This window comes from Aulonocara sp. 'chitande type north' Nkhata Bay, linkage group LG9 (assembly GCF_057382095.1).
Source record: "Aulonocara sp. 'chitande type north' Nkhata Bay isolate Kocher_YH1m ecotype deep benthic linkage group LG9, A_spYH_male_GT1.1, whole genome shotgun sequence".
In the NCBI taxonomy this organism is placed as follows: domain Eukaryota; kingdom Metazoa; phylum Chordata; class Actinopteri; order Cichliformes; family Cichlidae; genus Aulonocara; species Aulonocara sp. 'chitande type north' Nkhata Bay.
In genome coordinates this window covers 26,788,873-26,814,105 of record NC_141352.1, presented here as the reverse complement: position 1 = coordinate 26,814,105, position 25,233 = coordinate 26,788,873, and the positions used below count along the sequence as shown (strand labels likewise).

General features: G+C 38.3%; 1 protein-coding gene across 1 annotated transcript in view; it reads left to right on the top strand.

The window, feature by feature from the left end:
• The first annotated feature begins 3,469 nt into the window (after positions 1–3,469).
• LOC147322264 (cadherin-18) overlaps positions 3,470–25,233 on the top strand; it is a 194,028-nt gene continuing 172,264 nt past the window's right edge. Inside the window, exon 1 of the mRNA XM_086306746.1 lies at positions 3,470–3,523. The gene's annotated coding sequence lies outside the window, so the exon portion shown is untranslated. The remainder of the gene's footprint in view (positions 3,524–25,233) is intronic.

Below are 25,233 nucleotides of genomic sequence, written 5' to 3'. Positions count from 1 at the left end.
GCCTGCTCCACAAAGCCTCTGGCCAGCTTTTTGACAGGCCGACAGTTAAGTATGAAAAGTCAGCAAAAATAAAATAAAAACCCAATACCTTAAAATCAAGTTTAAGATTTTTAAATCTGAGATTTCAGTATTATGGATGATATACACCAAAGTATATTCATTTGTAATGCAGAAGCAGACAAACGGAATTCAAGTGGCAGCTAGATCAAAATGTTTCAGTCTTTCTCACCCTTGCTCAGTGCTGCAGTGTCCTTGAACTGCACTTTCTAGTGATCACTTGTCCATCACCCATAAAATATTATGCTCTCAGAGCTGAATATTGCACTGGGATGAAAGACAGAGAGCCTCAAAATGCACTGCTATAACACAGGGCTGAGTTTGCCGGAGTATTCAATCAATGCAGGAAATGATCACTTGAACCAGTTTATTATATTCTACTGTAAATGATAGCTTTCACACTGTGCAGAATGGAAGCAGTAAAGCTGTAAGATAATGTAATGAGATGTAACTAACTCTCAAATGGTAGACGAGAGAGGCTTCGAGTTGCAGACCCCTGCCTTTTGTCTCGCAGTATAGCGGAGATGCATTATTACCTCTGGTTTATTTTCATAAAGTCTGAGGTTGATGAAGTATAAGTAGATGCTGCTAAACAAGGTGAAATATAGCTCAAACAGAAGTTTTTCAGTGAGACTCAGCTTACAGTTTTCAAGATTGTGGATCTACTTTGAAGGAGGTGACGTTTAAGGAGCTTTTAATGGAAATTCACTTAGTGTTTGGAGCAACTGAATCTTTTTTCTCACTGGCTGAGAACACATATCACAGGAGAAAGTGGTGCAGCTAGAATCCTCTTCGCATTGTTTAAAAAGATGAGCAGTAGAAGAAATTTCATCCAGCCAATTTAAGTTGCAGTACTTAGTGTTATTTGAGGGTTTTATTCTTTGTAATATGAAAGGGAAAATGGGCTTGCTGCTTGGTTCAGCTCACTAGTCAAGAAAGCAGCAGAGGATCCACCAAAATAGAAAGAATTTTCAAAACAACCAGCAAATTTCAGTCTGTTTTCTAAACCTCTTTTCCTCATTACTCCAAAAGCCTTAATAGATCTATAAAGCTACCGGGGGAACACATATTCCAAGCTGTGTACTACACGCCATTCAACTGTTAAAACACACACCACTACTTAGATGGAAACCTGTTTCCAAGAAAGGGTTTTCTCGATGCACTCTCAATACAAACTCGGATGTACTTTGTTGTATAATTCATTCAGAAAGAGTATCAAGTTTTTACTCCACTTTTTGCCCTCCATAGTTTCAGTGAAGTGTGTGTTATTTGAAAGCACCTTCAGGCTCATAATGGTGCACCCACAGAGAATTATCAGCTGACAGTTCTTTAAAAAAATATATATTTTATTTTAAACATACTTTGGCTCAGTGCTTTTCGTTTTAGAGTGTACAACACACTGCTTCATTGGACTTTCCACCATTCTCATTAACAGCATTCCCAGCCAAAAATGAAGTTGTTTAATGAGGGATAGACTTTCCAGTTCAAAAAGCTCAAATGAATAAAGTTAGCTGACCAACTTAGTGGAGCATTTAGCTGTGGTACAGACAGACTTTTTACTTATTAGTTAGTGGGTACAAAACTTGCTGTGTGGCCAGAGAGACAGATATAAATGAATATGTTAATGTTGTTCATATGTGCTAGATGTTTAATGAACTAGCTCTTCCTGAACAAATCGAACATTCTAGATTTATAAGGAAACCATATCATTTGAATTTACGCGTGATACTGCTGGAAAACAGTATATGTTCTACTGTTTGTCCACTCATAGATCATGGGAACACACATCACCATAGGGCTGGAATGTATCATTATATAATTTATACACTTAAAATGTTATAGTGTGTGATAGGTTTGTAGCTTGAACCTATTCGCTGGAACATTGAAGACAATATAATTACACCGCAAGCAAGACACGAAGTAGGCAAAGTTCTTCATGTTTCTCGTGCACGGGAGAGAACCGGACAGACGCCGTTCCTTCGCTTGACCCCAGTTGCTCTCGTTCGTTCTCCCGTAACACTGTTCTTTTATTGAGGCTACATGAATATGCATAGATTCATTAACATATGACGTCCACATACAAACAAAGAGTACCGTGTGTGTGTGTGTGTGTGTGTGTGTTGCTGATCAAAGGGTCATATAACATAAAAGCACACAAACTAACATCCTTGGTCAGGAAGAGGGTAGCCTCCCCCTCACCCTAAATGGTTCACCCTAGATAACACGGTGAGGAAGTCCTGCAGTTCATCTAAACAAAAGGCACTTAGACTAAAACAAACATAGCTACGTTAATCCTACCATAAAACAATAAGACAAGGTACGACCTCTCTCGTGCTCCCAGAGTGCTCTCTAATACACACAAAGTTTGCAGACTATCACTACACAATTGATTATACACCTCTAAGCATATATGGTTAAATATTTCTAAGCATAAATGACAATCAACAATACAAAACCTAACATTGTGCGTCTACAGAAAGTCTGTGAGGGACTTGAGGGTTACTTTCTTAAATTCAAATGGGTTGAGGAGATGCTGTCTGGTAGATTTGCTGCAAGATAAAACAGACTTAAATTATACCTCTCATTTCTTTATATATTGCTTCCCAGGAGCCAGATATTCTTTTAATTTCGCCTTTCATAGCCAAAATAAATAAATAAATAGGAACAAACTGCAGTGTGATGCAAATAGTGTAGCCAGAAAACAAAGAGGAAAAGCTCAGGGACCGCATCCTTTTGTAGAATATAATCTGATGCTAAAGAAAGTTGTTTGGAACTATGTTGAAACAAGCTAAGGTATTAAGAAAGTCTGGGTTAAGAAAGAACGTATATTGTTTGAAAGGCAGTTGCCATAAAGAATCCCAGGTTGATTACCTGAAGTATAAACTGCGTGAACAGAGGCGAGCTGAACTCTGAATGTGAAGTGAGGCGAGAGGAAGAAAGAGAGAGAAGCTAGTTAACAGCTGGTGCATATTTGAGCTGACGAATGGTTCTCCATACTACGTGTAACACTCCTCTGCTGGGCTGTTTCTCATATAGCATAACTACCCCCCACCCCTGTTATATACACACACACACACACGCACACATCACCACCACCATCACCTCCCCCGCCTCCCCCATTGCGTCCCATTCCAGCCTCAGCAGATACCCTCTGCTCTGTTCACTGCGCAGATCCAGCCCTTCAGTGGACTGTGCCATTTGATCCATGCAGAAGATGATTCACGCTTTGCGATCTGGGAAGTAAGGGCGGCGGAGGAATCCCTCCCTCGCCCCCCTCCTCACCACCTCCCCTCCACATCCATAATTCAGCATTTGCGCTTTCTTCCTCTTCCTCCCCTATTTTTCTTCTCCTTTCCTCTCCTCTGACTGCTATTGCTGCTGCTAAACGTGTTTCCTCCTGTACACCATCCACAAGCTGAAGTATCAGTCATCTGTAAACCGCCCATCTGGAACTCAAGCTGCACAGGTAAGGTGAGAGCAAAACAAACCGCATTGCCTTCATAAGCTTCAGAGTTTGTGGTGTATGAAATGTATGCTGGCTGAATGCATCTTTCAAAGTCTTGTGGATGAGTCGCTTCCCAATTTATTGTTTAATTCACATTTAGTAGCAATTAGATCTTTTTTTCTTCAGGAAGGATTTGGTGACACTGTTGCTATGGTAGCTTAGTAAACCAGCCAAAAGCTAACTATGTAATGGTCTTTAACACATCGGGGGTGGGGGCTACATTAGACATTTCTGGAGCATTACTTGATGGCATACAATAAAGTTTAATGTCCCCTTGCAAGTTACTAATCCCAACCCCCACCACAGACAACCAAACGCAATCATGGTTCCCACAGTCTGCAGGCGCACTGTGTCTCATAAAGAGAAACATTGAGATATTGAGACATGTGAATTCAGTTAGTGAACTCTTGGTGGAGCTCAAAGGAAACTGCACTGTGTTGCTCTGCCAAACAGAAGCACACTTGCTGGCTGAAACCCACTTCTCGGTATTTTATGGTACATCCTGCTTCAGTGGGACTTGGCATTTGTATAGCGCTTTTCTAGTCCATAGGACCCCCAAAGCGCTTTACACTACATTCAGTCATTCACCCATTCACACACACATTCACACACTGGCGATGGCAAGCTACATTGTAGCCATATACCAACTGTTGATCACAGGAACTGTGGAAAAATGCATCAGAGTTTCTAACTTTTAAAATGGAGCTTTTGTATAAATGTGTTGAAATATGCTGCTGAAGGCACTCAGTTACTTATTGTCCTTCTTGCTGGTTGTTTTCCTTCAGAATGGGGGGTGGTAGGGCGGGGGTGGGGGTGAAAAACAAAGATTTTTATGAAGTTAACTGTTGTACTGCATGACAGATTTTTTTAGTGCATTCTTCTCTATTATACTCACACACACACACACACACACACACACACACACACACACACACACACACACAGCAAAATGTGGCGAGAGGTTGATATGCAACCCCAGCCTGAGGGAAGGGAATTGATTTGATACTCTGTGGCATAGCTTTAAGTTGATTTCATGTTGACTCTCTGTTTTATAATGCAGCCGGTGTAAGACAAGCTGCTGGAAAGAGCAAAAGGGAACAGACAAAGAATGTGTAACATCTCAGTGAGGCTGGCTGTTGATGTGCTCCTACATGAGAAAGTATTGAGGTGCACTGAAGCTGAAGTCTGACGCAAGATTGTCAACACAGCTGGATTTCAAAGAGTCTGGCTCCGAGTGTGATACTGTTGAGATTTTTTTTCAATCGAGTAAGACAACACCCTCAACACTCAGCAGTGATGTTTACTGAGTAAAACAACCCGTGAGAAAGCAGATTTCACCGCTTGTTCACCGTAATTGATTTGGACTATTTCTAGTGTTGGTTTTATGTCATCAAACAGATTCATTTTTTTATTATTATTATTTTTTGTGATATTTGTCATGTCAAGGCTTAGTGTGCCGTACGCGGTCATGTTTTTCCACTTCTGGCTAACAGCATTGTTAAAGATTCTCATTTGAATGGGGCACCAGCAGCACTGTGGTTTAAAAAAAATCCAGTATTTTGTAAATGTATAAATGAAATGGTAAACAGTTTATGTGAACAGTTATATTTGTCTTAAAATGGTATCGTAAAAATGTTGTAGTAGTTAAAAGAATCAAAAACAGAGCATCATCAGTTTTATATCAGATTGGCTGTATTTACATTGATTTAGCCAATTTTGTTGTTTTTTCTCTCAAGCAACATTTTTAGCAATGTCACAACTCTCCTGCTAATCTGTCTTTAAAGAGGTGTTCATGCTGTGCACTTCTAAGAGTTCACCTTTAAGTCTCTTTCTGCCACTGATGTCAAAGCTAATGTTGCACCTTGTAGATTTTGAATATCAATATAAATTCCTGCGGGAGTGTTCGTTTTTTCTTGTTTTGTTTAGTTTTTTGTTTTTGAATGAGTCCTGAATGCAATTATACATCGTGATTAATCTTAATTTTCCAGAAATAGAACAACCATATTGTTTTCAATGGAGCAATAGCTGCGGCATGAACATATTAGAAACCAAGATTTATTTAAATCTATATTGGGTGTGCAGTATGATAAAGAGCAGTATGTTTACCAAATTGTTCTATTTTGAGTTCACTGGCGCTCCCTAAGTCATTGCATTGACTACAAGAGATTGCGATCAACCTGTTTTTTCGATTACAGCAATTCCGCAGTGACCGTGTTCAGCCGTGATATCAGGCAGTTTTCATGAAACTGTATAGGGGTGGGGGGAACAACAGCAAGACAAACAAAGGCAACCCACCCGTTGGTAGTGTGATAACATTAGAACAAGTTCTGCTGACATTTTTCTAATTAATGACATCTTGTGTCAACTGTATCCTTTTAAAACTTGGCTCCTGACAGGACTCCTGAGGGCCGTACAGATTAATGACTTGGCAAAGTGTGTTGAACCTAAAGTCAGAGTTTCAGCATCATAAGGGCAATTCTGTTTTTACCGTGCTAGATTTCTATGGTAACATCTGTGCTACAGTACTGGGTTCTTTTATTATTATTATTATATATTTTTCATATATCTGCATCACTTGCTCCCCTGACTCATTCTAGGCAGCTCAAGATCAATCCATTTTGTGCAGAAGAAGAGTTCATAAAGCATCAATTGTCCTCTTATTTGTAGGCATGCGCAGACTCTGGTCTGCTCTTCAGGTCAGGCTATCTATTCAGCTGTCAGCATATGCTTGATTTCATGTATTCTTCCTACCAACTTACCCAAAGTTACTCTTAGTGAACAGAGCACTATTGAACTTTTGGTGGCCATCTTTAGATTTTCCACATATAACGCAAAAGACATTCACAGACACTGTTATGAAACTGTGTGTTTACATTTATCAAAATAGCCTCAGTCTTAGGAAGTCCATACAATACAACCGAACAAAGGGGGAACTAAATTTATGTCAGATCAGTAAAATAGATACTGTTTGAGGATTACTAATACAATATATAGAACAAATATGTCTTATTGTCAAAAAACATGAGCTGCATTACCTAATCAGACATTAACAATTATAAAATTGTGACTGTGCACGATTGTGTACAGCCCAGCAGAGGTTCAGGAAATTTCATTATGCGAATGAAATCATGAAACATAGAAGCTGAGGCATAATTCATTAATAATGAACATAATGCTCCTCTTGTTTGAATAGGGCTATTAGCAACGGATGGTCTGCATCTGGGTTTCAGAGCTAACAGGATTCCATTGTTGCACTTTCCGTATAGCTGTTGATTAAAAATGCCTCCAGCAGATAGGTGGAATTACCCAGCTGCTACCTGATACTGGAATACAATAAGTATAATGGTGCCAGTGCTAAATTACTTTCATGCCACAGACTGAACTCTGCTTGACATGAACGACATGAAACTTTAAATGAGAACAAGAATTTTACACTTCTCAAATAGCTTGAAATACAGGGTTGAAAGATCCTTCCAATTTTAAGGCTGCAACATATTTTTATATTTGCTGCTTAAAAATAAACATTAACTTTCAGTGATGCAATAGCTATATTTAGTCAGCAGTGTAGGCAACGCTGATGTTTATCTTCTCTATACAATCATAAAGCTCTGCCTTCTTTGTCTGTCTTCAGTCTGTGCGCGATAGATTTCCTTCAGATGGAAAAGCTGCCAAAATGTCTTTCTACTGACATGTCAAACTGCATTCAGAAGAAACTCAAACCTTTATTCTAACCCCTAGCTGACATCTGCCTCTTTTAGAAAATAACACTCCGAACCATCAAGAAAATGAATCTCCAAGTGGCTGTACTTTAAGAAGCCTAGTGTTAAAGCCAAATGGATGATTGATCACTGTCTTGCTTTAAGAGTGAGGAAGTTGTGAATACGAGAGGGAACTTCACACTCTGCGAGCACGATACAAAAGAACGTTCTCTTTATTTGCATTTTACCAATTAAAAAGAAGCGTTTCAGTATTTCACATAAAAACTTTTATATTCAAAGTAATGGAGGGGAGAAGACAAAATGTAGTGCAGAGAGTAAGACAATTTAATAAAGCTGGAACTTTGAGGGGGAAAATGAAAAGAACAAAGTTAGGAAAGTAAGCGGCTTTGTAAATGTTTTCCACCTTTGAGGTTTTGCTCACTTTAAGAGTTTGTTTTTTTTTTTGAATGTGTCCCTGAGGGAGCATCATGGCTCCAGATCCTCTTTGTGTGTCTAGGGAAGTGCCCTTTAAAAGATTACTTTGATGGCATTTCTTCATCATTACTCAGCTGGAAGTGAAAAGATAGAAAAGCTGTTTGAGAGGGGGTCTAACAAAGCAACAACAGTTCTGGGCAAATCCGAGATGCTTCCTCTAGTTTGAAAACACCTTCACCAGCTGAGCGTCTGTGATTCATACATCTGTTTGTCTCTATTTTAGAAGCTAGAATTATCTGCTTAGCAATGAGAACAAAGGTATTTGGTTTTATAACAAACTTTTCACATCTGGAACTTTTCCAGTTTTTTATGACCTTCACCTTATTTTTCTTCTGTGTATCGTTTTGTATTTTTGGCCGTGCAAACTTACCTTTACTAATTTACCAACACATTCTCATTTCCAAGGCACCAAATAGGATCGCATATGTGAGATATGCATAACGTGTTCTTTTCATCTGTGCCACATGGGTCAAGGCAATATTAGACACTGAGAGCAAATTGTTTGAAATGGTTATTTCTTGTCATACAGACAACCAATATGGTTACAGTATAATAAAAGTCCACAGGAACATATTACAGTGCTCAGAATTTCAAGGCAGCACTGAAAATAAGGATTGAAATGTTGAACTACACATTGTTTAGGTTTAAACTTTAAAAGTTGTCTTGATGCATGCTCAAAAATCCAGGTAAGTAAATCCCAAAAGGTTGATTCTGTTCATCTGGACGTAGCGCTTTCAGCAGGAGAAACATTTCGTCACTCATCCAAGTGACTTCTTCAGTCTCAGCTGACTGCAGGTTTCCCCAACCATATAAACGGTATATTTGTACTTCGAAGAAGTCACTTGGATGAGTGACGAAACATTTCTCCCACTGAAAACACTATGTCCAGATGAATAGAATCAACCTTTTGGGATGAACTTTAAGTTGTGTATAAAGACAATAAAGAAACTTGTGTCACTGTAGAATTACATTCTTTCTTTGCTATCTGCAACAGGTACCAAACATTCACAAATATCTAAATATAAATATAAGTTCCATTCTGTGTTGAGATGATTCAGTAATGTTGAGGTCCGAGCTCTGGGGAGGCCAACAAATGACTAATAGTATTTCCAGATTGTATTGCATGGTGAATCCAAATCTGACAGTACTTTTGTTTCCATTAATTTTGACAACACCATTGGCTGAAAGGCATCCCTATGACAGTCTCCACCATGTCTTTAGATCTGCTGCCACTGCTTTTTAGTCCAGTTCTTGCATACTTTGGTATGCCTTAGCCTTTTTTCAGTGCTTCCCCTTCTTAAGAAGGGATTTTTCCAATTTCCCCAACTTTCAAGACAAACTTCACAATATTGTGAGATATATAAAGTTTCTGGCTTATAGCTCTACATATACCCCCCTAAATTACTACATGTCTACAATACTTATGTAAGAAATGTGTCCCTTTTAAGGACTGAAAGATCTGTTCACACTATTTGTATCACTTTTCCCAAGAAGGCTAGGAATGTTGTCCCCTGTGTGACAACTCAGATAGAATTAAGAAGTAATGTCTTTTGGATTAAAATGCCCCGTTTCACAATGATAGCCCTCCACAAAATGATAAAGTGCATTAACATGTGACTCCAAGGACTCCCAACCAACCTACTGAATGTGACAAGAAAGTGAGACCTAGTTGCGATACAGGCTGTAACCTGTTTGGTCTCATTTCATTGATCCCCAGTGATTCATTCCACATGGGGCACATTCATTCTACCAGCCATGTGTTTACTTTGATCAATGGGTCCAGTGGGTAAATACAAATGTCTGCTATCTTTTCCCTGCGTCCATACTAATCTCCTTGTACGTTCAGGTGTTGTTAATATATTGCAAAGATACTGATCAACAAAGAACAGAGGAAAAGTCTTTCTTTCTTTCTTTCTTTTTGAAATGAAAATTATTCTCTCACAAATTTAAGAGAAAACTGGAATGCAGTAAAGCAAAAATGGTTCAAAAATGGAAGATCAAAATCACAGTTTAAAGCCTCAAGAGGCAGAAATACCTTCATGTGGCCAGTGAAGTGGATGTTGTTTTGAAAAGGTCCAGTTTTTCCACAGCTGATCTGCAGAGAGATTGCTCAAAGCAAACTCCACTGTTGTGTTAGGGAAAGAAAATCAAACAAAAAACAGAAAGTGATATATCTATATATATATATGATACATACCAGAGAAAGACAAATGTTGTTGTTTCGAGTGTGTCAACATAATAGGATGACAATATATTTGATCCAAGCCAGTTTAAGTAATTAACATCACGCACTCTCTCTCTCACTCATACACACACACACACACACAGGCATTCAAACATTGTGGTGCATACGTTTGTGGATGCGCCCAATCTGTCAAAGTTGTGCTCTGTTTTTGGAGTATCTAAGTGCCTGCTTCAATTCACTGTGGGGATTCCACTCAAAGTGACGGTTTTAACATAGACTCAGGTTTCAAAGCCTAATATCAGACTTTAATGAAATCCTTGAGAAGTTGGATCAATGTAAATACTTCTTTATTATTATAAAATGATGACAAACAAGGTCTGTTTGTAATAATGCAGGAAGTTATTGTAACCTTCCCTCTCTAAAATACTTCAATTAATATCTTGACAAATGGAACTTTCACAATAAAAATAATGTCATTTATTATCCAAAATTTAGGGTTAATTCACAAAAACAGTTGCCTTTTGTATTGAAAGATAAAGACCTTATAGTGTTGGATAGAAACTCCAACAATCAGCCGACTACCTGAGAGCAAACTCTTGGGGACAGTGGCAAGGAAATCTTTCAGGAAGAAACTCTGGCAGAATTGGGCTCAGGGAGGGGCAGTGATCACCCACAACCAACTGGGGTGGTGGGAAAGAGAAAAATGATGATCAGATATGGAGAAAGGACAAAACACAGACTGTGGGAGAAATTTAATGACATTCCATCTGTTCACTGATGCATGACATGTGAGTGAAACGATCGGAGTGGATAAGAAATACTCATTCTGGGTGCATCATGGGAAGTGTCCCAGAAACCTGTAGCAGAATAACGAAGACGTGGTTCAGGGCCACCAGATCCAGCCCTAATTACAGTATAAGCTCTATCAAATTGGAAAATTTTATGCCAAATCTTAAAAGTTAACAGGATACCTATTTCTGAGAACTCCTAAGTGGGAGCTGGTTCCATGGGAGAGAGAGTGCAATCTGACACTGAAGTGCTCTATTGGGATTTTATGCTTCTATGAGATCCTTTACATCCTTTACAATGATGGCAGCATGTTAACATATCAAAAATGTAAGACAACCTTACATATACAATACTGTGCAAAAGTCTATAGCCATTGTTCTTTATATTTATCTGTTCTTTATATTATGTCTATAACATGAAAACATACATATAGACACAATAAAAGAGTTTGAACAGTTTTAATGATCTTAAAAGTAAATATTTGGTATGATCACCTTTGATCTTCAACAAAGTCTCAACTCTCATACGAAAGTGTTTTTTTTAAGTAATCTTCAAACTTAGTTCTCCAGACTTCTTGGAGGCCATTAAAAGCTCTTCTTTGTATGTTAACTGCCTCTTTGTTCCATTCTCTGTTAAGTTAATCCCACACTGCTTCAATAAATTCAAGGTCCAGGCTCTAGGAAGGTCAATCTATGATTTATACTAATTCCAGATTATATTGCATGATGAATCTCAATCTCACGGTACTTTTAATTCCACTGAAAACACAATTGGCTGAAAGGTATCCCTATGACAAAGCTTTTACCATGTCTTAAGATCTGCTGCAGATTTTCAGTCCAGTCCTTGCATAATTTGGTATACCTCAGCCTTTTTTCCATACTTCCTTCTTAAGACCGAATGTGTCTGATTTCCTCAAATTTGCATAAAGGCAAACTGCACAACCTGCTGAGATATATCATGTTTCTGCCTTATAGCTCTACCGATGCCTTGTTTTTGCAAAATTTGATGATGGGGGCATGATTATACAAGAGCTTGTATGTGAGGAGAAGGATATTAAAGTCAATCTGGTTTTAACAAGGAGCCAGTGAAGAGAGGCTAATATGGGAGATTATGGGAGAACATGTGAAATTCTTGCAGAATTGACTTTGGTAAACCTACTCACTGGAAAGCACACAAATATAGTATTTCTTTTAAATATACCAAAAAGATGAAGAGGTTGAGCATGTAATATTTAACCTTGCCTCAGAGACATAAAAGCTGCTATGATAGACCTCTGTAGCATTAGGTGGTTTTACCTTCACAGTCGGCATTGCAAATGCTGCGCTGACAAGATAAAGTCTCAGTTTTAATCGCTTCCGATTCTAAATTAGCGGTAGGTCTAATAACTACTTTTATGAGTTTTTCCCCACGTGAAAAAAGTCGTTATCCAGTATCAGCACAGTATGACAGCAATATTCTCAGCAACAGCAATAAAGCTGCTATGTATCAGGTCACAGGCTTTGACAGTCTTTGTTTAAGAATTCAATGGACCTACAGGGTAAATGACAAACCTGATTCTGTCTCAAAAATATGGCAGTTTGCAACAAACAGCAATCATATTATGCATGTGAACTAATACAATCATAATCTGGCCTCAGCTGAGTCAGATCTCAATGGGTGACACGGAATGACAACATTTAAGCGCATCAAAGGCCATTGAAACGAACGTGCAATGACTGTGTGACTTGTTAAAACTGCTCATTTTAACAAGTCACTTTGTCTTGTCTTGCAACATTACTCAACAAGGAGTGAATGTCACTTGCTGCTAAGGCAATTTAACTTGTGTAAAGAGCTCTTGCAGATCGATTTGACTCTTGAAACTAGATGAGCGGCCTACCTTATTTCAAGATATTGACATAACAAACAAATCATTGCATTTTTAAAGTAGTAAAACTGATTTCACTCAAGAACACACTTTTTATCTTACTGAGGTTGAGCGATTTGCTTTAATTTTTATTGCTTCAAGGATTTAGGGGAACCTCTGCAAACCAGCTAAATTACATTCAAGAAAGGTCTATAAGGTAAATATCCATAGATCTATTTTTAACTCTTAAAATGGATTCAGTGCAACAGAAAAAAAATCCCAAATAGATTTACCATAAGAGATATCTCCTGACAGCTGAAAGATAAACTCACATAAAATCAATATGCTAAGGCTCTTAGCAAGATCTATTAACATAGGGCATTAAATTAGCTGCTATTGTCAGTTACTGAAAAATGTTAGGATGCTAGGAAAGATGTGATATTTATATAGATAGCTTTTAATATTTCATTATTTATTTTTTGTCAACCACCCATCGGGTATTTCATGGGACTGTGGCACAAATGGCCTTGAGTAGGTGAAATGAGGGAGGAGGGGGTTGAGTATTCCAGTGTGGAGGTACAGTCTTTAGCCATGACCTATTCTTTTTGGCCAATGGGAAAGAGAAGTGTGCCGGCATGATTAATGGTCATGATTACCTACTCAGAAAATGTGGTTTTCTGGCCCAGCAGCTTCACTTTTATGACTTAAACCTGGGGCAAGATGTTTCATCATGCAGGCAAAGCTGCACAAAGTGCATAGGCTACAGAAATGATGTGTGATGATGACCAAACATATCACTGATGAATTGTTTACAGTCATGTGTTTGACCTAAAAGGTAAAGACTCCTGTGGATTATTACATGTACATTTATGATGATGTTTACCTAAATCGGCATCAAGAGTTTGCAGCCAGCGGGAAGCTACGCTTCTATTTTGCTCTGTGCTTGTGGGTTCAAAACAAAGAAGGAAAAAAAAAAAGACTAATTCAATTACAAATTGTAGTGAGTGGGAAAGTGCTTTGTGGTTTAAAACACTTCTAAAATTCCCATCAATGCAGGACCCGAGTCTTCACTCGCTGCCTCATATCGTGAAGAAACTGCAGATCAAAAGAATCCACTGAGCCAGGAGGGATTCACTGATGAAACCAAAAGATAGTCTTTGCATTTACCAATCCTGTCATGCGTTTGTGCGTTCAGTCAGGCATTACAACCTGTGCATATGCTGGAGCTTGTGGTTTTGTTTGTCCTTGTTTCTGCAGCACTTGTGTGCTAAGGAGATACCAGATGATGCTCCCAAATCATTAACCTAAAGATAATTCGTGCTACAAATACCACAGTGGCCCTCATTACAACTCAGCAACACTCCACCTCCACCAAATGATTCTCCATCGTGTCACTAAACCTCAAAGGTTAGCCGCTCTAAAAGGTTACAGCTGCGTGTGACATTTCCCTTGATGATTTATTTGGCCCTTTTTTTGATAAATATCAACTAGGTTGTTGTTGCCATTTCGACTTACTTACTCATTAAGCTATAATAAGTGACTATATCCTATATCAAGTGAACTGTTGAGGAGGAAACCAGGGTCATATTATTTGTCTATAGTATAAATGAGCATGGATATTGACAGGGGCATGAAGGCTTGTCATTGACCAACCGCTACCAGAATTTCACCAGCATCAAAAGCTTTTACAGCACAGTTCGTGGCAAACTGCAACTGACATAAATATTAAAGTCACATTAATTAGAGGGGGGTAACAGAAACATCAAGTGAAGAAGAAATCTATCAAATGCTAAGTAGTCTAATAATCTTCCATTTGCTTTTTTTGGCTTTAGAGCAAAATTTCTTGTGGCTCCTGCACTGCCATCCATCACTGAGCAGCTGAAAATATGAGAACTGCTGAGGTCATTCCAACAGTACAGAGATTTTTGAAAGTGAGAAAAGCTGGGTTCTTGGCTCAGTAGTGGCTGCCTCACTGGTAATGATCAACAACCTTATCAAACCCTGGAGATATATTGCAGTCATTTTTTGCACTGTGGAACCTTAAAATCTTTGTTATAGAAGTTTAAAAAACTTTAGACTGGCGCTATATTGCCTTTGAAATTGACTTGAAGTGCAGCTGCACTTTTTATGGACAAACAGCAGCCCTTTCTCTCAAAGCCCTTGACTGACTATTTTAGCTTTAAAAAAAAAAAAAAAAAAAAAAACTAAACATGTCGGTCTTTTGAGATATCTGATGCTGGCATGCATATTTTTTCATGATCTTGCAAAAAAGGACAAAACTAACAACTCAACATACAGAGGTTGGACAGAGATTTTACTATATTGACATTTAAGCAACAAGGCTTTGCTGCTGCTTTCGTTTGTCAATGATTAGATTATAAACAATTATTAGAAATATAGATTTTTGGGGGATCATTTTGTAAATGCCTTATCAACCATATAAACACCATTTTCCTGTATCAAATCGATTCTTCAAAGCACGCAGTACACCTGAGGTGCTGCAACCAGGACACAGAGGAATGAAATGTGTCACTTCTTCCATACCCATTTCCGTGCAGACTCAGTCATTTCTTTAATGATTGGCAGCTCATGTACTGCTGCCAGGGTTCCCACTGCAACAGCTCAGCATTAGGTTTATATGTCGCAGAGCCACTGGGGCACTGGGGAAGTTTGCTGCCACTATGCATTCAGTGTGAAGCTCCAAGCTGTGGTCTCACCCTTACTCCTATGCCAAAGTTTCACTGTACCCTGCTGTTATTTCTTTGAAATATCTCAGTGCCTTGAGCAAAAATATTCTAATAGTGCCCCCCAGCTGAATGGCTCAGACGAGACAGTTGGGGGGGTGTTTAGACTGAAGATTAAAAAGATAAGGGTTCCCTGGCTGAAATCCTTGCACTGGGAGGAGTGAATCATATGCTTTTGTGCAAAGAACACGTCCCCAGGCACTGCAGCGGAAATGCTCTGTGGCCTCGAGTGTCGTTGAAATATGTAGTTTTACTAAAGGGCTGAGAAATAAAGTGTATATGTTGTGAAACGGGATCATTCTTCAGAACAAGAATGCAGATTCAGCAAACCTTCGCCAGATTAATAAATATTATTGTGCTGGGGTGTTTAATTCTTGAGCTCGTGTTCATGCTCGATTCAGTCAGTGATCCTCTGAGTCACGTTTCTCACAAAGCAGATTAAACCTGCCGAACAAAAGTGTAGGTGAAATCAAAGCTGGGCTCAAATGATGGAATTCATATTCACACCAGTCAGAGTTAATGTAGCATATATGGTTACTTTAAACGCGTACAAAGCTTTATGGCTTTGGCGAACAAAAAATGCAGTTTCAGCACAATGTACTATAAGCAATCACCGAAAAACTGTAACAGACAAACTGCTGAGTGAACAGAAATTTGTGACAATTAGCACTTTATCAAATGTATTGCACAGAAGCTATTTTCATGAGTGAATATTTTTTTAAATCATGCAAGATGATTTCTGCATTGAATAAAGGTTTTATATAACTGCTTAAGTCCAACTAAACATCCTTTTAGCAGTGCACACATGCATACCGTAACTTGTCGCTCCTTTAAATGACCCCCTCTGTAATGCAGTGGTTAAATCATACCCCATGCACCACTGATTTCTACATATAGGTACATTTGAACACATTGTGTGCTTAACATATGTAATGTGAAGCTCACTGATGTGGAAACGAAGAAAAAGAAGCATGTAGCTCTAAAGTAAAGGAACTCCCAGTCGATCTTTCCCATGGTGTGTTTATTTTAATCACATTACATGGCCTGTTAAGCCTGTAACCGCCTCTATGATCATAGTCTGATCATATCTGTGTTAACGTTCATTTGGGGAAACATGTTCATTATGTAAAATGTATACATGAAAGTATTGTAATATACCATAAAGGATCTTCACGATACCCTGCTAAATCATGCTATGATCTACTGTGTGAACAGCTGCATGCTATAGGGTAACAGCAGATAAGAAATCACATATCTCAGAAATGTGAATACGTAAGGAACTCAGGCAAAGTAATGAAAAACCTTATTTTTTTCTTTATAACCTATCTTCATCAAAAGCTATTTGCATATTTTCTCAACTTTTTGCTACACTACACTAAGGACAGATTGCATGTCTAGCACAAGGCATTTACAGAAAAACAAGCTCAAATGAGAACCTATGGACTGAATTTAATTTGGAATTTATAGTGTTCTGCACCTGTCTGTGGGAAGAAATGAGAGCAACATGAAATGCATAAAAGTCGCATCTAATGGACAACAGAGCCCTAATGAGGGCCACTGTGGTGTTTGTAACAGGAATTATCTTTAGGTTAATTATAGAGGCATGTGGGGGTGGGGGTCATCAGAGAGTTGCTTAACAAGCACAAGCAAACACAAATAGAAGCACAAGCTTTGCTTCATATGGTCAGGCTTTAATGTCTGGATGCTCAAAAGCAGAGACACTCCATAAAGCATTTGGTAAATGCAACATATCAGAGGGTCTTGCGGTTTCATCAATGAATCCCTCCAGGCTGCCTTGAATTATTTGTTCAGCAGCTTCTCTGTGATATGAAACAGGCAATCAAGATTCAGATCGTGTATTGATGGAGATTTTAGAAGTGTTTTAACCTCAGAGCGCTTTCCCGTTCAGTACAATCTGTAATTGAATTAGTCTGTTTTGTTCTCATTTGAACCCACAAGCCTGCAGCAAGATTGAAATTAAGCATCAAACTGGCTAAAAGCTCTTAATTTCAATATATGTAAAATGCTCACATATATACAAATATATAAGGAGTCTTTACCTTTCAGTCTAAACATGCAATCTCTGGTAATTTTGATACTTTTTTTTTTTTTACGTCTGGGCTACATGTTTGCATTGGGTTGCAGTGGGGGGAGGTTCCCCCCCAATCCGAAGCTCTACAACAAAAACCCGTCTGGCATGTGTTCTGTATCTAGCAATTGACTTGGGCACCACTCAAGTCTTGTTTCCTCTGTTTCTGTCCACAGTTATGAAACATTCAAAACCAAGTTTCTCTGTGTATCCACCCATGGTGCTGAAACACTCAAAGCCCTCTTGCTCACTGTGTGTGTGTGAATGAAAGTGTTGATCAGAGTTGCTTCATCTGTCTCTATCCATGGTACTGAAACGTGCTAGTTCAGTCTCTTTGCTTAATAAATCTCATAATTCCAAGAAAAGAAAGAGCATATACTTCATTATACTTCATTTATTGGTTTTAATGTAGTGATGATTTAGGATATGAGCCATTTAGGACATGAAGCAAACATAAAAGATTTGCTGCTTTTCAGAGCTTGATACCGGTCTAATAATACTCCCAGCTATAAGAAAACTGCCGCTGTGCACGGGGCATCCTCTGCAACCATGTGGGACTTTAAAGAAAATCTGCAAGTTCCACATGCCTCCAGGAAATCAGTCATAAATAAAAAATTAAAAAAAATTAAAAAGACTTGATGTGTTTGGCAGCCTGTGCACTTCTTTGGGGAAAAGCCTACCAACATTGGTGGTTTACTGATCAAAGACTCACCGAAACTACTGATGTATGACAGCAAACGATGCTGTCAGGGAATGATGTAGAATCTTTGTTGGTCACAATTTAATAATTATGGATGTCAGCTGACAGAAAAGTCTCTTCTTTGACAGATGTAGGACAAAGAAAACATATTCTACGGGCTGTACTGGGATTTACACCAGTCAGAAACAACACTAAAACCAGCTACCTAATAATGTACTGGTCCCTTCTTCTGCTTTACTCTGACCCTTTGGCTTCAACATGGGGCATCTGGAGATGTCCAGTGGTGTCTGGCAAAAATACTCTCACAGCAGATCCTCTGGGTCCTGTGAGTTGTGGGGAGGGGCTTCAATGGATTTTGTTTGTTTTTGTAAATCCCTTAATGGATTGAGATTTGTGGAGTTTGGAGGCTCTGCCAGTACCTTGGACTCTATGTCATGTTCCTTAAGCTGCTAATAAGCTGTTGTTGTAGTGTGGGCCCATTGTAGTGTGAGCCTCTATAATCAAAAAGTGTTGTTATGAGTACGGGTACTTGTTCTAGATTAATGTTTAGGTGGGTGGTACAAGTAGAAAGAATGCCACATTGCATTGTAACATCTTAATGTCACTCACCTAAACTGTAAATGGTGCATTGTATACTGTGGATTATGTGCATTATATACCTTACTAACATGAATGAATGTTAAGCAGGTCTATGTTTTGCACAGAAATGTGTCAGATATTATAAGCAACACAAACAACAAGCACAAATCCAAAGTGGCTTCCAAACTAATAGTTCATAAGTCCCTTCTGTCTAAGCTAAATCCACTCCTGAATGACAAAGAATAACCTAAATTCACATAAAAGACAGCAGCATCCACTTGAAAAACCCTTTCAATGATAGCTTAGCCTTAATGAAGCAAAAACCTCTTGACAGGCACAATACCACACAAGACTGAGCACTGCATTCACTTAAATTAATAATTACAAAAATAATATTAATACAATGAAAGTCAAATCATTGCCACTGGTAAAATATCAAAATTCAAAAGTTCTTAATAATAATAAAAAAGCCAACCTTTTAATAAGTGCTGAGCACAGTGCAGAATAAACTAAATGAAGCTTTATAGCTTCTTTCCAAGTGAAATCTTGACAAAACATTATAAATCACGGCCATTGCCTTTAAATGCTGATACTGCATTTTCCCACTCTGAAACGATTCCTCTGAGGTCTTGGGACGTGGGGTGGAAAATGAATTTGATGACCAAAACTTTAATTATTTGGGCATAAAGTGGATTCATTGGAAGCGGTCTGTGCCTCAGACTAATGCCTGTGACAAGTATATGAACATGGACGTCAAACATAGATATGCCTATAATAAACTGCCACTGTCAGGCACAAGGATGTGTTGGCTTTAAGGACACGTTTTTATTAATACTAGAGTTGCATGAATGTTACATTGACCATATCTAACTAATCAAAGCCATTACACAGAATCGTATTATTGATGGTAAATTATTCATAAATATATGCAGTGAAGTGGTTGTTACTTCAAAATCCAACTTAGCCACCTGAGTAAAACTGAAGCTTGACTTCAGGGACTTCAGGATGTGCATGACGACTCAGAGACAGAGGGTCTTTGTCTATGTGAATCATTTCCCTGTTGAATGATTGCCCCCTCAAGTCTTTGAGCAGCCTAAATATTCTCCACTTTATTACTCATAATGCACTGCTGATTGTATTACTCACATCTGGGCAGACTGGATTACGGTAAAGCCCTTTGACTCTATCACTGTTGATTTCCCTTGAGGCATTAGAATGAACTTTAATGAATCTCCATTTTTACCAAAACCCTTGCTGTGAGCTACCTTAATTTTGCATGCCACGGCCAATAAATGAGTCCAATGCCCAGACATATTAAATGACTAAAGGTGGCAGGTTTTGACCCAAGTCAGTAATTTCTGATTAAGTTCCATCAAGACAAAGTCCTTAATGGGAAAAAGTTGACAACAGAAATTGAAATGTTTCAAGCAGTGACTCGGTGTATTACTTGCCAGTGGGTCATGTTTGGTTTGTTGAACACAAAAAATAAAAGGTTAGGCAAGAGTGCAATTAGATTCAGTTTAATTAGAATAACAAGAGAAGTTAAAAAAAACTGGTTGTGTTGTATACAGTATACAAATAATGATTACAGCAACCTTTTTGGAAGAAAGATTTAGGCATTTGCTCTTGATATGTTTTGTCATGTTTGTTTGTTTTTATAGTCATTACACATGCTTTAAAGATGTACTTCTGTTATTTTTCGTTATAAATAAAATAACTCTTAGCAGAAAATTTATTTGCATCAACTTGACTTGTTTGTTTACACCTGTAGATCTGGGTCACTGTATTTTTGTTACTTCTTTGCCTTAAAAAAATGAAAGAAATAAAGCCAAGTGTTGCACCATTCCAGATCCTCCCATAACAAATGAGTATATGCTTTACAGCACATATTCGGTTGATATAATATTTATGCCTGATTTATTCCTAGCTGTGGATTGCTGGATGCAATCCCCAAGCTCCCAAACAGCTATCATTCATTATAAAGCACTTTTCTATCATTTATCCTAAGAAAAGAGGAATAATGCATTCAAACCATATCCATTTAACTATTTGCTTATCACTGATGAGGAAAAATTCAAGCTTATTAGACTCAGCTGATTTGGTAAAGAGCACTGGCTGAATTCTGTAAATGTATTATGCAAACGTAGAAATCCAGAACCTAAATCTAATCTAATAGACAGCGGTGACCTGACATTATTCTTCAACATGATGCAACTATGTAGCAATGTGAGTTAAGATTCAGCACATCTGATGCAGGGATTAAGTCAGCACTGTGTGAACCCTCAGTAGCCGCTTCTCCACTGACCTCCACACTGAGCGCAAAGGTTATGTCTTAATTGGATAAGCTTCAGCAATGTTATGTACAGTACGTATCTGCAGTCTGATGTCTTCTGTAGACAACATTTGTTGGATATTCCTTTAAATGAAATGGGCTTTAAATGCTTGAGTGTTCACCCTGCACTTGTTTGCTAAGAGTGGCGAAACCTAATCGTTGTGGTCAATTCTGGGATTCTAAAAATATTTTAGTGTCGGGTGGATGGATTAAATATGACTTTTGTGACAGCTGTAAAGGCTCTTGTCAAAGACAAAAACAGTAAATCGGTTGTTATTACCAAAGTCAAAGAGCCACAGCAATGGGTAGTCATAGAAGGGAAACCAGAACACGGCACCATTCATTCTAATCCAAGAACCAGTTTATTTAGATGCAATTGTCTATTTTGAATTCATGTTCTATCTCTCGAGATGCAGCCCCATCACTCTGACCTTGAAACGGTTTGATATCAGACAAATCGTAGAAAAAATCTGTGATCACCACAAACTAACCATGAATAAGCATAAAACAAATAATACAGTTTTTATTGTGTGCTGTTGTAAATTCCATCCAACTTGACCTTAAATAAAATGAATACATTATGGTTTGTATTTTTCAGCGATCATGATATGGTCTCATCCCAGTACTCAGGCGCTGACAGTTACAAATTTAAAACCTCACTGTAGCTTGAATAGTCCTGGCATTTTTAAGGTACTTACATTTTAATCTGATAACGTCACGGAAAATAATCATTTTACCAGCTTTGGAGCCCGAGGATGCAGGATTGATTGTTCTTTTTTTAGGCTGCACATTTGTTTATCTCAAAGGAGTTGAGACCAGTCATGGTGACAGCATGCCAATTTCAAGATCAATTGTTGGCTCCTTGCCTCCGGTCTTTGCATTGCATTATCATAGTAATGACTTCTTGACCCTCCCCCTTAAAGTCTGCATCTGCAATCCCAGTTGTAGAGACAAATGGTATACCTGAAAGTCATTTGTGGTGTGTAATGGATTATTCTCAACAGGATGTTGTGTATTCTCATATCAAGTGTCATTACTGACCATCCACGGAATGGTTATTATGAGCTGTGATGGTAGCGGTCTGTCTCCCATTAAATGTGCATATTTTGTTTTTATTACCACTTTAGAGTAACCACTTGCAAGTGCTTGCAGTTTTTCATCTGTGAATGTTACTGTAAGTATGTAGTGTAGGTAGTGTAGGGCACACCTTCTAAGGTTCTATTTTAATTTCTAGTTATCCAAAATGTGCCTAAATCAGCTGTCTCATGTGTTCAACTTTCCAAAGCTCAGAATGACTGTTTTCATGTAGAATTGCAAAAAGTCCAAATAGAAACAAGCTGAGATTTATTAGATTTTCAGACCTTGGCTAAAACATGTACTGTACAAATTACTAATACACTCTATGATAATAAAGAAGTAAAACTGAATACTTACACATTTGATCTCTTCACCCTTCAGCCAAAATTTTCCCAATTTGCATCTGGTTGGGAACCTCTGTAGCATATCATTCCCCATCTTTGTCATTTTCTAATTTCCTGTCACCTTTCTACTGCCAGGAATTCACTGAAGATGAAAACATTCCCTACAGATCTTCAAAAGACAGAAATTTAATTTCATCCAGGTAAAAAATAGTGAAGGTTGCAGAGATCACATGCTCTTTGCCTGCTGTAACTCATCAAATATTGTGCTATTGAGCAAAGCAGAAGTCTTACAAAGCTGCAGTGGTTTTACTGGATATTTTGTTAAGTGTTAGTCTCCATCTAAAATTGGCCATTGCTGAAAAGGAATGTGCCTCCTCAGCAAACCCTTCCTGGATTTAAAACATCTCAGAGAGCATTTTACAGGGATTTTACTGGGATCTTCTGTATTAAATGTATTCTTCAAATAGACATGTTATATCCTCAGAATAAGTGTTCCTCTCAGTCTGGGTGCAGTGCAAACATGCCTATGGTTGTTTTACATTCAAACCTCTTTACATCACATTACACTTTAGGAATATATATGCTGGCCTTACATGAATTTCAGTCTATAACTATTCAGTTATCCTTTCTGCATGTCACGTACTATGTAGGCGTTGCATTGGAACTATTATAGAAGATTCAGACAGTCTGTATAGTTTGGACAGTTGAAAAAAAAGTGCTGGCTGAGAACAAGGAGAAAGGACCTAATTAGCAAATAAATAAATAAACCAATCCCCCTATTCACAGATGGCTGAAAGGCTGCCATGCTAAATGTCCCTTAGGATAGCAACTTGTCTTTGCTGCCAGGCAGATATTTGGCATTTTAAAAACTGTCAGAAAGCCTCATTTGTTTGCACGCCATCCTGTGCTCATATATATATATATATCATACGGCCACATTACTGTACAACCCTAGCGCAATTAAGGTAACTCCGGCCCTCACTGGGTGAAGAAAGAAGCAAGTATTTTTATCCTAAAAATGCACTCAGTATCACAAATGACTGTGAAGAGAAAGCTAAAAATGTATATTCTAGACTGCAGTTTAATGTGCAGGCCAATTTACTACTTACTGTATATAGAGATTGTGGGTTGCTATTACCAGACAATTGTAGATATTAAAACTTTACAATGTTTTTTTTTTTAACATTTAAAAGGGTAAATACTGTGAAGCATTCTTACACAGCACTTGTTTTCATTTTCTTTAATGAAATGTTTTATTTTATTGCTTCTTTATGACATTTGCCATATACTCTATTACTAAATAATCACACCGACACCAATAGGGCATATCACAGTGAAAACAAAAAATCTGTTATTTTCACAAATTTTTCAATTGAACACTGACAACCAATATCTGACAACTAGTGTCCTTAGGTCTTTACTACTTCCTTCTGGGTACATAAAGTACAATGAAGCTGTATTTTTCCATCACCTTGTGTCGCCTTAAACTAGAAAGACGGGCTGATTGATTTTACTCTGACAAATCAATGAATTCTTATTCATCCAACCAGGAAGATGTTGCAGAGTTGTTTTAAGGAACATTTCAGGATTGAAAATCTGTCAGATGAATTTTCAGTGGCATTTGTATGGCTACCAAACAGATTATCGATCTTTAAAGGATCCTAAGCAAAAGAAAAGGTGTTCTGTGTCTGGTTGTCATAGAGACACTGTTATCATATATTATAATGCATTTTTTTCTCAGTTATTCTCATGATGGGAAGTTTACTAAAGGGGTGGGTGGCACAGCAAGCCCCGGATTTGAATTAGTCAGCCAGCTGGGCTCTTTCTGTGTGTTTCTTTCTGTGTCAAGGCTGAAGGAACGGACTCGAGCGCAGACTCTGGGATTAAATCAAACAGTTCTTATTTACAACACCAAGTGAGCTATATACAAAGTGAGTGGAAAGGTCAGGGCTCCAGACATCCACAGGCAGGAAGGGGAAAGGTGCTCCACACTCGCTCGCGGATCCACGCTCCACTCGTCCCAATCTCCGCACACTTGCTCTGTACTAACACCCGACACCAAACTACCAAACACTTACGCCCAGGAATCAGGGAAGAGGGTTACAGGACGGGTCCAGGAAGTCTATGTACAAACAAGCAGAACCAGGAAACCACTGGGGAAAACATGAGAGATGATGGGCGCTAACGTGTGTCTAAACAACGGTCCAGCAGCGAGAAGCTGTGAGCCACCGCCTTAAGTAGTGGCCAGAGAAGGCAGGATAATGAGCCACAGGTGCGTGATTACTGGCAGGTGAGTGGGAGCCACAGTGAGCTCCGCCCAGGCAGAGCAAAGACAGAAGAGCAAAAAAAAACAAACAAAACAAAACATGTAGCCTCACTGGGCCGGCCAGGAAGACACAGGGACCATGACCATTTGCATGTTATTGTCATAACTGCTGGATCATGACACCTTATAATGTCCACTTTCCTCACTTGCACATTGTCTCACAAGTATCATATATAACCTACATTTATACTAACTTATCCCAAACTCTTTGTCTAATTTCTTTAAAGTGAGGTACTGAAACACTTTTTTTTTTTAATGAAATCGCTCTTCTATGAAGCTGGTATCCTTTGTGTGTTGTCCCTTATTTGATGAATGTTTCATTAAATATTTTAGCTGACATACAGTATTTCTTCAGTCTCTGTTATCTTTGAAATAATCAATAATGAATAAATGAAATCAGTAAATTTGAACAAATGTTCACTGCACCACATGAGTTCATTTTGACTTTGTTTGAAAAGACTGACAACGAA